Genomic DNA, 13,062 nt, shown 5'->3' with positions numbered 1-13,062 from the left:
ACTTACTTAGCTTTAAGTATTGTAAATGATTTCAATATTACTCTCTCTGCAATTTCAGATTATCTACACTGCTATGGATTGAGTTTTATAATCTATAACTAATGAATCCATATCTTGGACAAGGTACTAAAAAAACACCTACACATGGAGCCTCTGAACTACACAAATTATGAAAATTAAATTAATTTTCTTTTTTTTCCACAGGTGGGATATTTAATATTCCTGCCAGATGATAACTTCAGCTTGACTGACCACACTAAAACATCTTAGGTCCTGCATATGCCCTCCCAAATGTGGGAGTTCTGCTGGAAAGGCTGCCAAGCTTTTACTATAAGTCTGATTGGATACTAAAGCTTAAGTGAAGCAAATTGCACAGGTGAAGGTACCACTCAGCACAAAACTGTCCTTTAAGGAACTCAACAGATGTGTTCAAGTTACGGAAATCACTTCCGAGAAGTAGGAGGTAGCAGTCACCCAAAGCAGGTCTCCTCGGTGTGAGCCATCTAGACAATCTTGTCTGTACCAAAACTTCAAAGGGTCCTAAGAAGCAGGCAACCTACAGTGACGAACCCAAGTGCATATGGCAAAAAGGCTGGTGGGATTTTACATGAGTGCTGCTGAAATATTACTTGATTACTTGACCCATTTCTTGTGAATTAATAATTACCATTCCTTACTACCCTCTGAGACAGTGTGTGAGGCTTAATTTTTTTCACCTCTTGAGAGGTACAAACTTAAACCAGTGAGCTGAAAGTGTCAGGTCTCAATACTCTGATGGTTCAAATAAATGTGCTGGTTCAAATATCTGATGCTTATCTGAAACAACACCTAGGAGAGTCTAAGAGAATCTTCCTTGTACCAGTGCCTACAAAGCTGAGGCCCCTCTGGACGGTCTGGAACATGACGGGGGATGGACAATGAGTATGGATGATACAATTGATTTACACCCCCAATTAGCAGCAACAGCTGTAACTATAAAGAAGTCCGGGGTCCTCAAATGACCTACAGAACACCATGCTTTCAACCAGCCATGACACCACAGCAGGGCACAACTTTCAAAAGCCATATAATTAGGGGCTTCTTTCGTAAAGACTCATATTTGCTCTTTGGTTAAAACAAGGGTCTTGTAAAATAAGAGGGCTGGTCTTTAGCAAGTGGTGTTGGGAAAGCTGGACAACTACATGTAAATCAATGAAGTTAGAACACTCCCTCACACCACACACAATAAACTCAAAATGGCTTGAAGACTTAAACATAAGACACTGTAAACCTAGAAGAAAACATAGGCAAAACATTTTCTGACATAAATCTCAGCAATGTTCTCCTAGGGCAGTCTACTCAGGCAATAGAAATAAAAGCAAAAATAAACAAATGGGACCTAATTAAACTTATAAGCTTTTGCACAGCAAAGGAAACTATAACCTAAACAAAAAGACAAACTAAGGGATGGGAGAAAATATTTGCAAGTGATATGACTGACAAGGGCTTAATTTTCAGAATATATAAACAGTTCATACAGCTGAATAACAACAACAAAAAACCCAATCCAAAAATGGGCAGAAGACCTAAACAAGCAATTCTCCAATGAAGACATACAAATGGTCACTAGACACATGAGAAAATGTTCAATATCACTAATTATCAGAGAAATGCAAATCAAAACTACAATGAGGTATCACCTCACACCAGTCAGAAAGGCCATCATTCAAAAGTCCACAAAAGATAAATGCAAGAGAGGCTATGGAGAAAAGGGAACCCTCCTACACTGTTGGTGGGAATGTGGTTTGGTGTAGCCATTATGGAGAACAGTTTGGAGATTCCTCAAAAAACTAAAAACAGACCTGCCTTATGATCCAGCAATCCCTCTCCTGGGCATATATCTGAAGGGAACTCTAATTTGAAAAGATACATGTACCCCAATGTTCATAGCAGCATTATTTACAATAGCCAAGACATGGAAATAACCTAAATGTCCATTGACAGATGACTGGATAAAGAAATTGTGGTATATTTATACAATGAGATACTACTTAGCCATAAAAAAGAATAAAATAATGCCACTTGCAGCAATATGGATGGATCTGGATATTGTCACACTAAGAGAAATAAGCCAGAAAGAGAAAGAAAAATACCATATCACTTATATGTGGAATCTAAAAAAAAAAAAAAAAAAAAAAGACACAAATGAACTTATTTATAAAACAGAGATAGTCACAGACCTAGAAAACAAACTCATGGTTACCAGAAAGAAGAAGGAGTGGGGAGGGATAAATTGGGATTTTGGGATTAGCAGATACCAACTACTATATATAAAACAGATAAACAACAGGCCCTACTGCATAGCACAGGGAATTATATTCAATATCTTGTAGTAGCCTATAACGAAAAAGAATATGAAAAGGAATATGTATGTGTGTGTGTGTGTGTGTGTATAACTGAACTACTATGGTGTACACTAGAAACTAACACAACATTGTAAACCAACTATACTTTAATTTAAAAAAAATAATAGGAGGGCTGGACACAAGGTGAGACAGTCCACTTTGTACTCTGATTCCAGTACTTCCCAATCTTCAAAGAACCAGACAGAAATAATTTGTTGCTTGAATACCACTGCCCCTTCTTTGTTATTTCACTTTATTTTTTAACATATTTTTCCACTTGTGGGCAGTTTATTATGCAGGATTCTTCTCAAGTAGCACTTATCCGGGATGTTTATGTTTGTGTTTAGTATTACTATTATTTTTTAATTGAAGTATAGTCAGTTCACAATGTTGTGTGAATTTCTGGGGTACAGCATAAAATTCAGTCATACACACACATATATTTGTTTTCCTAAAAGGTTACTCTAAGGTATTGAATACAGTTCCCTGCCAGTGCATCTTCTTTGGGGGAGTCTGGGAGACTCCCTGCAAGTCTGGATTTCCAGTCTAATGTTTACTGTTAGACTCTGGAGCTATGGTGCTCCAGAATCACTGCAAATAGCTAATGAAAAGTTAGGCAAAAAATCAACTGTGGGGATCGGCCAATGAGTGACAGAAAGCCCTTCCATATAGCCCTGTGGGATTCAGGCACTCTGATGCTTTCATCTATAACCTGGAGGAAATGCTTCTTCAAGGGAAGAGAAAGGAAGGGAAGGGGGTGTCGAGGAAAGGGGAGAGGAGGAGGAGGAAGGGAGAGAAAAGAGAAGGGGAGGAAAGAAAGAATGAATAAGATTATCAAGATAGGAATACAAATTGGTTACTTAAGGCTTTACTGCATCTTTTACTACTACTTCTGGAGTTCTTCAGAGAAGAGTAAATATTTACTCTCAATTTAGTGAAATAAGCTGACATGCTGTTTTTGAGCTGTTTGCATTTCGTTCATTCAACAAATATTTAATGTGCACCTTTTCTGTGCCTCAGACATACACTGTGCATACAGTGCTATATATATATATATATGTATAATATCCCTGTCTCTGCCCTTATGGTGCTTACAGTTTAGTGAAGGAGACAGCAGGTTAGCTCACCAGCAAATCAGCATTTTAACGGTGATAATTACTGGTAGGAAAAATAAGAGTTCCTTCGGTAAGTAAAACAGGGAGACCCAGTTTAGATAGGGTGTCACGGAAGTTTTCTCTGAGGGAGTGACATTAAGGATATGCACAAAATACTGGGTAAAGAATGTGTGTTTGCTCATGTGCGGGGGTTGGAGAATTACTTCTGAGGCAGAGGGAACAGAACTTGCAAAGTCCCTGAGGATAGGAGCCTGGTATGTGGGAAGAGCTTAAAAAAGAGCCTTGGGAGTCAGAGAAAAGAGTTTCTAGAAAACCGTGGAGAGCTGAGATTGGGGAGGCAGCTCTGGAAACAGCATGCAGGGATTCCCAGGCACTGAACAGAGCTTAATTTTATCTGGAATTTAGTGCATGACACTGAATGAGAGTGACATGATTCCATGTCTGCTCTGTAAAGGTCTCTGGGGCTTATGTGTGAGCATGGATTTGGATGAAGTGGGAATGAAGAGTGGGGACAGGCCCGGGCTGGGAGGTGACTGGGAGCAAGAGGGTGGCATCTGGGAGTAAGAGGCAAGTGACTCAGGAAGGAAGCGGGCAGGGCACAGCCATTCCAGGAAAGACACAGCAATTCACACCAAGACGGTAAAAGGTTCAACTCCCATTAGGCCTTGAGGCCCAAGATAGTGGGAGATTTGACTTCCAGTAGACCTTGAGCTTCATTACACACTCACTGTAATATATTAGCATGGTGAGGTGCACGCCCACAGGTGCCATGACAGTTTCAAGGCTGGCCATAAGAGGTCAAAAAGTGAGCAGCGGCCCAATTCCTGGAAATCTCAGCTCCTTCTCAAAAGTAGTTGGAATAATCTTCCCACTTGTTAGCATGTGAAATTATCGAGCCCATAAAAACTAACAACCGGCACGTCTCGTGGCCGCTCTCCCTTCTGAGTGAGATGGCCCGCACTGTCTAGGGAGTGTGTGTCTATTGAGGACCCAACCCCCACACCTCATGGTCTTTCTCTTGCCTTCTGAAACAGCCTGGACTCTGTATATGGAGTATGTATCTCTCTGAATAAATCTACCTTTACTCAACTGTGGCTCCCTCTTGAATTCCTTACTGCGCAAAGCCAAGGACATGCACTTGGCAGGATGCATTCCAGGGACTTAACCGAGACCTGGGACACGTCCATCCCCTCATGCCACATTCTTTTTCCTGTATCACAAAGACAACTGTAGGGAAAGTGAGAATGGAGATGAGCAGGGTGACTGGCAGAGGAGAGATGGACCCTCTGGCAGAGCGACGTGTGAGTCAGGGAGGGAAGGAGGACCCAGGGTTCTGATCTGAGAACTGCTCAGACAGAGGCACTAAAGCCTGAGATGGGGAAGATGGGAGGGGAACAGGCTAAGGGGAGAATTCAAGTTCAGTTCTAAACATTTAGCTTTAAGAATTGTCATGTAAATGTTGCAATAGACTGTGCTAATGGTTAAATTGCTTTAAGCAAAGGTTCTGGAATCAGACTAACAGGCTGAATTCTGGCTCTGTTCTTTTCTACCAGGGTAAGTTCTTCTTTTTTCTAATTCCTGAAATGGGGATACCTATGCCTCTCTTTTATGGTAAAAATACAATGAGATAATGTTTATAAAATGCCTTGCACATAATAGGCACTTAGTAAATGGTAGTTACTATTACTGTAATTTGCTAATAGCAGCATATTATGTTAGAGAAAAGACTGAATTTTGACCTTTATAAACTGTGTCATCCAAGCATATAAGGAATCTTAGATTTCTATTTTTTAAAACAGCCTAAAACCCTCCTTTCCGACCTCATGATGTATATAAAAACAATAATTATTACTCCAACGTCTTTGACTTAGTCTTGAACCCACAGGTCCCACTGATAGGTGATGAGAAGCCCTGGAATGAAAGATTCCTTTTTGTACCACAAGGAGGAGAAGATCAGACATGTTCACAGTCTGTGACCACAGGAGCTCTGTAAAAAAACAGCACTGGGAAGAGAATAGTGAGTTAGGGGAAAGGCTTTTTTAAGGCCAGTCTCATGTACATTCACTGAGAAGGAACAAAAAGTTCCCTAAGAAGTTCAAATGTTAACTATGAAGGTCTTACCTAATATTCCAGAACTGCAACCTTCAACGTTCAACATTAAATGTGTGATGACCATGAAGCCTGGAAACCCTCTGTGTTTTCTAAGAATGTATTTCGGTTTGTTCAATGAAATTGTAAATGAATTCACTAGCCTCGTGTGAACTGACCTATCATGGAAATTGTGTGGATTCTTATATTAAAATCAGTAAGTGTCTGACTCCCACGGTCCACATAATCCTTTCCAGCTTTCTCAAAAAACAAGAGGAAACTTGGTTTCCTTAACAGGTAATAGAAGGAGAAACTAAGATGTTGTGAAGTACACTAAAAACAAAAAACACTCTAAAAACAGGAGACATTATTTTGAACATTATTAAGTTTAGGGGAAAGATAGGTGCAACATCAAAGACTCCTCATTTACTTGTTCATTCATTTACTCAGTCAACTGAGAAATAAACCGCATCTTCCACTTATAGGGCACTGCAGAGGATACAGTGTGGGCAGGAAATAGCCCCTGTCCTCGAGGAGATTATAACTCATCAGGGAGCGATAGTGATATATACAAATAACTAGACTACCACACTGATGGGGTAAAGACTAGTTTTTACAAAAGAGACGTTGTGGGAGTTAAGATGATACAGGGATTGATGCCAGCTGGTTTTGCCAGTCTAGCTTCAAGAAGTAGGAATACATTTGAAAGACTGACATAGGAGAGTGAGAAAGCTCACATAAAAACAATAATAACAACAACAATGAAGCCATATTTTAAAATTTCTATGTGTTCCAGGAATGCACCAAGTACTTTAAATGTATTAGTAACTTCAAACATCACAGTTACCATAGGAAGAAGCTACTATGACCAGTTCCCATTTTACAGATGGGGAAACTGAGACTTAGAAAGGTCATCCACCTAGTAAGTTGAGAGCCAGGAACCAAGCTTGGGTCCTTTACATCACCACACTACAACGTCTCTAGGTAGGATGAAAGTCATGAGGAAACACAGTAAATGTGGTAAATACAGAAAACATGGTAAAACACTGGTCACAAATTATTAAATGTCCAGTGTGGCTGAAGCACACGGTTTTCTAGGAATACAACAAAAAACAAACCTCGAAAGGTAGGTCTGGAAAAGCTTGGGTAAGATCTTAGTGTCAGACTAAAGACTTGGGACTTTATTTTATAGCTAACCAGTGGGGAGATGCCCCAAAATTGTAGGAATAGGTGATAACATTGGGAGAGAGTATTTTCAAAGAAAGAAAAGTAAATCAGTTGAGAGAAAAATTTTGGAATGGTTCTCTGCATTTTACTTGTTCTAAAATAAAACAATTCTTCAAGACGTGTGGTCCGCTGAGTAGTTAATTATTGGATGTTTCTTGCGAATTAGTCTATTAGATGTTATAGTATTTCAAGTGGGATTAATGCTGGGTTGTGGTGCCCCCACAGAGAGCAGGTGAAAACCTACTGGCTTTTCCCTTTCTTATTTTACTGCTACGGACACAACATCTTCAGGTGCTGAGAGCTATATGTTACAGAAGGAGGATGTTGGGTACTGGTGTGTTCTCAAGGCAATTTATATTCAAAGTTTGACCTCAATCTGCTTCAGAGAATTCACAGTAGAGAAATTCTTCATTCATCTTAAATTAAACCAGAGGGTCCTTATCAAAATGCCCTGACCTCCTGACTTCATGAAGACAGATTCAGGGCAGTTTCTACCATTACCCTGTGGTTATGAAGCCTGTGTCATAAATACAATCCAGGAGGCAGGGGCGCTTAACAGTGAGTGTTATCATGTGAGCAACTGCACCCTAGCCATCTTCAGTGACAAGCAGTGATATAGTTTACTCCCTTGCTTTAATGACTGTTGGAGTTAATCTGATACCCTAACACACTACTTTACCAAAAATGATCCTAAAAATAATAATTTAAATAATACTTTTACTATAGAGCAGGCACTGAAGTGGATGCTGTTGAACAAAGATAACTAAAATCTGGAGAAAAGAGTTCGTAGAAGAGTTTCATGCCTAACGGGGAACCTAAGGCCTTCTGTTTCTTTAAGGTTATATCCTATAGTTGTGCTATAATGATTAATGGAAGATCTAAAGAAGGGTAATTTTTCCCCAGTGAAATATTGTTTGAAGCTCATTTTACAACGAGGAATATACAATTAGTATCCAACCACAGAGGAAAGCAATCTTGATTAGTACTTTGGTAGTACTCTAAAAGGATGGCCTAGAATTGACCTCATAATCACTTGAAGTGCTTGTCTGCAACTCCTCTCAAAAGGAAAAGCAACTCTAGTCTACCTAACACATGTACCCGACCTCAAAGAAACATATCGTGTGAAGAGAGATTTCCCCTGATAGGGTTCAGTCAGTTTTTCATCTTTCTAAAATACACTAGATTAAAGGGCTAATTTCCTCCTCAAGGGACATGTTTAATTTTAGAAGCATAATATACAATCTGAAAACGAGGGAATGTTAACCAACTTCCCATTAATTTATTAAATGTCTCAGAATGCTGAGACCAAGATTCTTAGACAGTGATCTCACAGTGGTATGTTGGCCTTATGCCTACTCTGGGAACGCTGGAAAACCATCTCAGGAAAATTTGTAACTGTCAACGGGACTGCCGGGGTTGACGTGATTAACAAAGGAAACAATCAACTTTCCTTTTTTAAATAGAAGGAAGGTCCCCGACTAGGAGTTCCTGTTCCGAGTAGTCAACATTCTTCTCTATTTACCTTCACATTTTCCGAAACAACAACATGAGGGCCTCTGGAAGGAGTGTGAAGACTTCTGGCAGAGTATCAGAGGTGAGAGCTGAGATTCTCCCCATAACCCATTTGCACAGCCCACTCACTCGGTCCCTGTCTTCTGAGCCATGGCGGCCCCACACTCTGTTCCCTGCTTGCTCATGCTTGTTACACCCTGATTGTTTCTTGGGGCTAGAGGGGCAGGCAGGTACCTTGAAGGCTCATCCCTAATAAGTTAGTTTTTAGTTTCTGGATCCCTGAAATAATTTGGATAGTCTGACTCTAGTGGAAGAGGTACTCATGGACATTTTTAAGTACCTGAGTAACACTCATGTAAGAATACAGAATTCTATAGGATGTCATTCAGGCACTCCTTCTAGAAGTTTAATATTATTTTTGGTGCAAAGAGGATGAGTAGTGGTGTTGGAATTGGGGTAACATGGACTAGTAATTTAACATCTTCCTTTTCCCTAAGGTCCCATTTGACTATATTTTAGGTGATATTTATTGTGATAGAATCTAAAGGGTCTTTTCAATCTACAAGTGAGAACCACTGTTTCTCTCTTGTAACATGAGGGGACTAGACTTAAACAGTGGTTTAAGCTGTAATCATTTTAATTCAGTATGAACAACAGTTAAATGTTATTTGAAACTATTTTTATTTTTAATTTTTTGCTTTGGAGTTACAGTTACATCAATTTTTAAAAAACGGAAACTTCTGAAATCTTTTAAGAGAAGTTACTAAATTCACAGAGTCATTGGATATTAGAGCTGGAAGGACCTTTGAAAAATGAAATGCAAAGCATAGCCAAGAGCCAGTTATGATAACACCAATAAACCTGCATACTTTTTGGTTGCAATGAAATTAATCATCTCTTCTGATGACTCATCACATTCAAATTCATCCCTGATAAAAACAATTGCTTGAAAATGACTATTTTGTGTGTGCTTAGGATTGAATGTAAGTAAGGCCTATCCATACAGCTGGGCAAAGATGTAATCCATTTGGGCATTTCTAAGAAAAGGGTAATATTTTTCTCAGTATCCTTGGTTTTGCTTGCTGGCTTAGTCCAGGAAAATTGAAAGAAATAGAAGGAAAGGTTTGAAGCCAAACAAAGAAATAGTCAGAGAGAATCACAGACTTACAGGAATTCATAAAAATACCACAGGTAGATTAAGAGGTTTTGTGACTCAAAGATGCATAAGGTCATTCTGCAGTGTAAGATGATGTTATGAAATCACTTCATTCTAAACCTACAGCATAAACCCTGGTGTTCTGCTATACTGTATGCATACCCACTTAATGACGATTAGTTGTAAGAACAGCTAATCTATGGGTGAACGCACTGCTCAGTCCACCGTTATCATTAAGAGCCGCCTATGTATATCTGAAGCCTCCATGTGAGGGGCAATAGAAATCAGCCAGGAAAAAAAAAAAGACGTTTACGAACGTCGCCACTGAATTTATGGAACCCAGCCGCACAAGAGAAAAATTCATCAATAACTAAGACAATGTAAATACCCTCAAGAGTTGCCAAGAAAGTGAAATAGGAGTTCAAAAGGGAGAGAAAAATGAGAGACTGAGGACACCAAATAGCAGCAGGGTGAGGAAGGGAGGTGGATGGACTTGAAGAGATATATACGTATGTACAGTGTATTTCTGAAAGGTTTATGCATGCGAACAGTAAATATTGGGAACAACAGTGGGGGAAATTCGTGACATTTGGGAGAAGTATTTCAAATGTTATCTTTCCATCTTTATTATCAACCACAATAGTTTGTAGGTTACATTTGACCTCTACTAAAATGACCTAGATTTCTGTCTCTTAGTAAGAAAGCTTGATAAATTACACTACAGTTAGCCTTGTTTAATATGGCCAACAAGAAATCCATAGGAATTGCAGGACCAGCAACCCCCCTCCCAGCTCTTCCCATGGAAGAAAGAGGAAAGTTATAAAATAAAAAATTGATGGAGAATCTTGTAATTGTTAAAAATCCTGAGTTAAGGTATAAGCCAGCACAGATCTGGTATGATCTGCCCCTCCTGACTCCGTAACACTGGCCTAAGGATTGATGTTTCGAACGATGGCCCTGAGAACTGTGTGCTCCTCTGCCCAAGTATCTTTAATTTAATATATATTCTTAAAAACATATTTTAGAAATATTTTCAGCAAAGGTTTAAACAAAATAAGTTTTCTGAGGAATTCTAGAAAATAAAGTCATCCAGACACATCATTTATCAAACATTCTTTCTAAAAAGGACATCAGATTTCTCCTGCCTCTCCCCAAATGTCTGCATTTCTCACTTCTCCCACTGAAGGATAAGAAACCCTACAACTGAACTGAAAGGCTTGAAGTCAGCCTCAAATCACTAAATCCAATTTTCAGTGCCAGTTGTTTATAATCCTTCTTTCTCATCACATTTTGCTCCCCTTCTGCCCAAAATTTAAACTAACTGAAGGATAAACCTGAGAGTAAGGGCTGTTTCCTTTACTTTTTTGATATCCCCTAAAGTGCTCAACATGAGGCTGGGCACATAGCTCAATCTTTCGTCAGTCTTTCTTTAGTTAGGTTCTGTTGAGCTTTATTGTCTGGGGCTCTTTGCTTTATAGGTTGTTTTATCTGGAAAATGCATCACTGTAGCTTGTGGAGAGGAGGGAGTGTGGAGGAGACGCTTAAACTAGGAGTAACTTCTTTTGTAATTCAAAGTCTTTCCCAGTCTCTCCAGGAAAGACTACAGCATCAAAATAACCTCATTATCCTTTCTCTCTTGCATCTGTGGGACAACCCTCTCAGGCTTGTCCAAGTTATTGAAATGAAAATTGCAGGAGAGCTCCTGGAGGAAAGTGGTCATTTCATATTTATTCTTGTACTTCCAGCATCTCCATCAACTTAAATCACAGATCACAAACATTTACTAAATGAACAATTTGTTTTTTGAAGGAGAGACCCAATAGGCACCTGAAGATGTCTGTTGAGGAAATTCCCTCTGTGCCAAAGAAGAAATAATCCTCAAGAACTGGCAGCCAAGAACATCCAGAAAGATCTCAGACCCAAAGTCTGCTACTGTCTCCAAGTCAAGTGCCTGCAAACATGTTGGTCTTTGCCAATGCTGCCTCCAAGCTCTAGCAATCCTGTCAAACCTACTTAATTCTACCTTTCAGCACTTTTCCTCACCTTTTTGCCCAACTCATTGCCTCTAGCACAAAACCTAAAGCAAGTTTAAGGAATATGCTTCTAAGCAACACTCAGATACTCCACAAAGTAGACAAGCTAGAAACAGAAATTGGCAAGAAATATGCTAGAAGCCTTGTCTTTTTCTTCTTAGCCCTTTCTTGGGAAGGCAGATGTAGGCAGGGCCAAGTCCTCACCATGCCTCTTGGTGATCCTTACCCCTGGCTACCACTGGGGGCTCTGCTGGTCTCAAGGCCTTAAAACACACTGGGCCTCTTCAAAATGCCAATGGTGGTGTGGGAAAACAGGAAACACTTTCGTATCACCCCCCCAGCATCAAACCAGCATCAACCCAGCAGCCACCCAGTGGTCAGAGAGGAAGGGAACGGAAGGCTGCACGGGACTCTCCCTGAGGTGGTTGCCCAAGTGCAGAGGAAGAGGTGGTGGGCGAGTGGGTGAGTTCTTCCCTGCGAGGCTGGCTCATCTGCAGGGGCTCTGCCTTAACCACGCTTCCGCCTCGCTGAAGCCCAGACTGAGGGAGTTGGAGTGGGCAGCATCATGGCCCTTCCAGGGCTACCTTCCCCGACTCTGTGGGTTCCACAGTCCTGCTTTTGGTGGACCCCCAGTGCTGACCCCACCACTGCCTCCAGGCCGACCCCTCTCCCCGCGGCCTGGCCTGAGGATGCTGTCAGTGCGACCACCAAGGCCCCAGGAGGGGAGGGCGCTTGGTGAGGAGGGAGCATGCCTGAATCGGCACTCTCGGGTCTGGGTGGTTGGTGGCACTGATAACTGCCTTGTAATAGGCACTGCTAGTCTCCATTTGACAGATGACGTAACAAAGGCACAGGGAAATCAGTAACATGGTCCAAAGTCATAGCTAGAAATCAGTAGAGCTGAAAACAGAACCCAAATCATCTAACTCAAAAACCATATAAAAAAAAGTAAAAAGAGAAAGAAAAGAAGGAGAAAGAGAAGACATGAGAAAGGAAGAATGGAGGGAAGAAAGTTCACTTGATTCCTGACCTTTCCATGTCAAGGGCATATCATACCACTTAGTGTGCTAAGGACTCCTTAACTCTCACACTTTAAGGTTTGCAGGAAACCTCACACCTCTCTAAGACATTTCAGGCCAGCAGACAGATTGGGAATACCTTCAAGCAACGTTGTTCTGCATGAATCATACAGAGTGGGAAATAAAGCGGTTTCCAGTTACAGAGTAAGTGTCTTTTTCTCGGCTACATTTCACCAGCATAAAACCTGCTGGTAAAGTCAGGTCACACAATCAAGTCTGATCATTGTAACAAGTACTTACAACGTGATTTAAGGTTCAATTTCAGGTCCCAGTTCATTCTCTCATAATTTCTCTGCCTTAGTCAACACTACACAAAACTTTGGCTCTCCCTGCACACTGACAGGCCACATGAGAGAATCTTTCCAGTGTGATGGTAGAAATAGAATTACTTTCTATTGGAATCATTATTTAAAGAAAGAATACTGCACTCAACTTCTTGTCTGAATCAATGTACTCCCTTTGCTTTCT

At 40.5% G+C, this 13,062-nt stretch overlaps 1 protein-coding gene across 8 annotated transcripts in view; it reads right to left on the bottom strand.

The window, feature by feature from the left end:
• Nucleotides 1-13,062, bottom strand: part of GRIP1 (glutamate receptor interacting protein 1) — a 612,763-nt gene that overhangs the window by 122,083 nt on the left and 477,618 nt on the right. The gene's annotated exons all lie outside the window — the stretch shown is intronic.

Source organism: Camelus dromedarius, chromosome 11 (genome assembly GCF_036321535.1).
Source record: "Camelus dromedarius isolate mCamDro1 chromosome 11, mCamDro1.pat, whole genome shotgun sequence".
NCBI lineage: Eukaryota > Metazoa > Chordata > Mammalia > Artiodactyla > Camelidae > Camelus > Camelus dromedarius.
The sequence above is the reverse complement of the archived record's forward strand: the minus strand, read 5'-3'. Positions and strand labels throughout refer to the sequence as shown.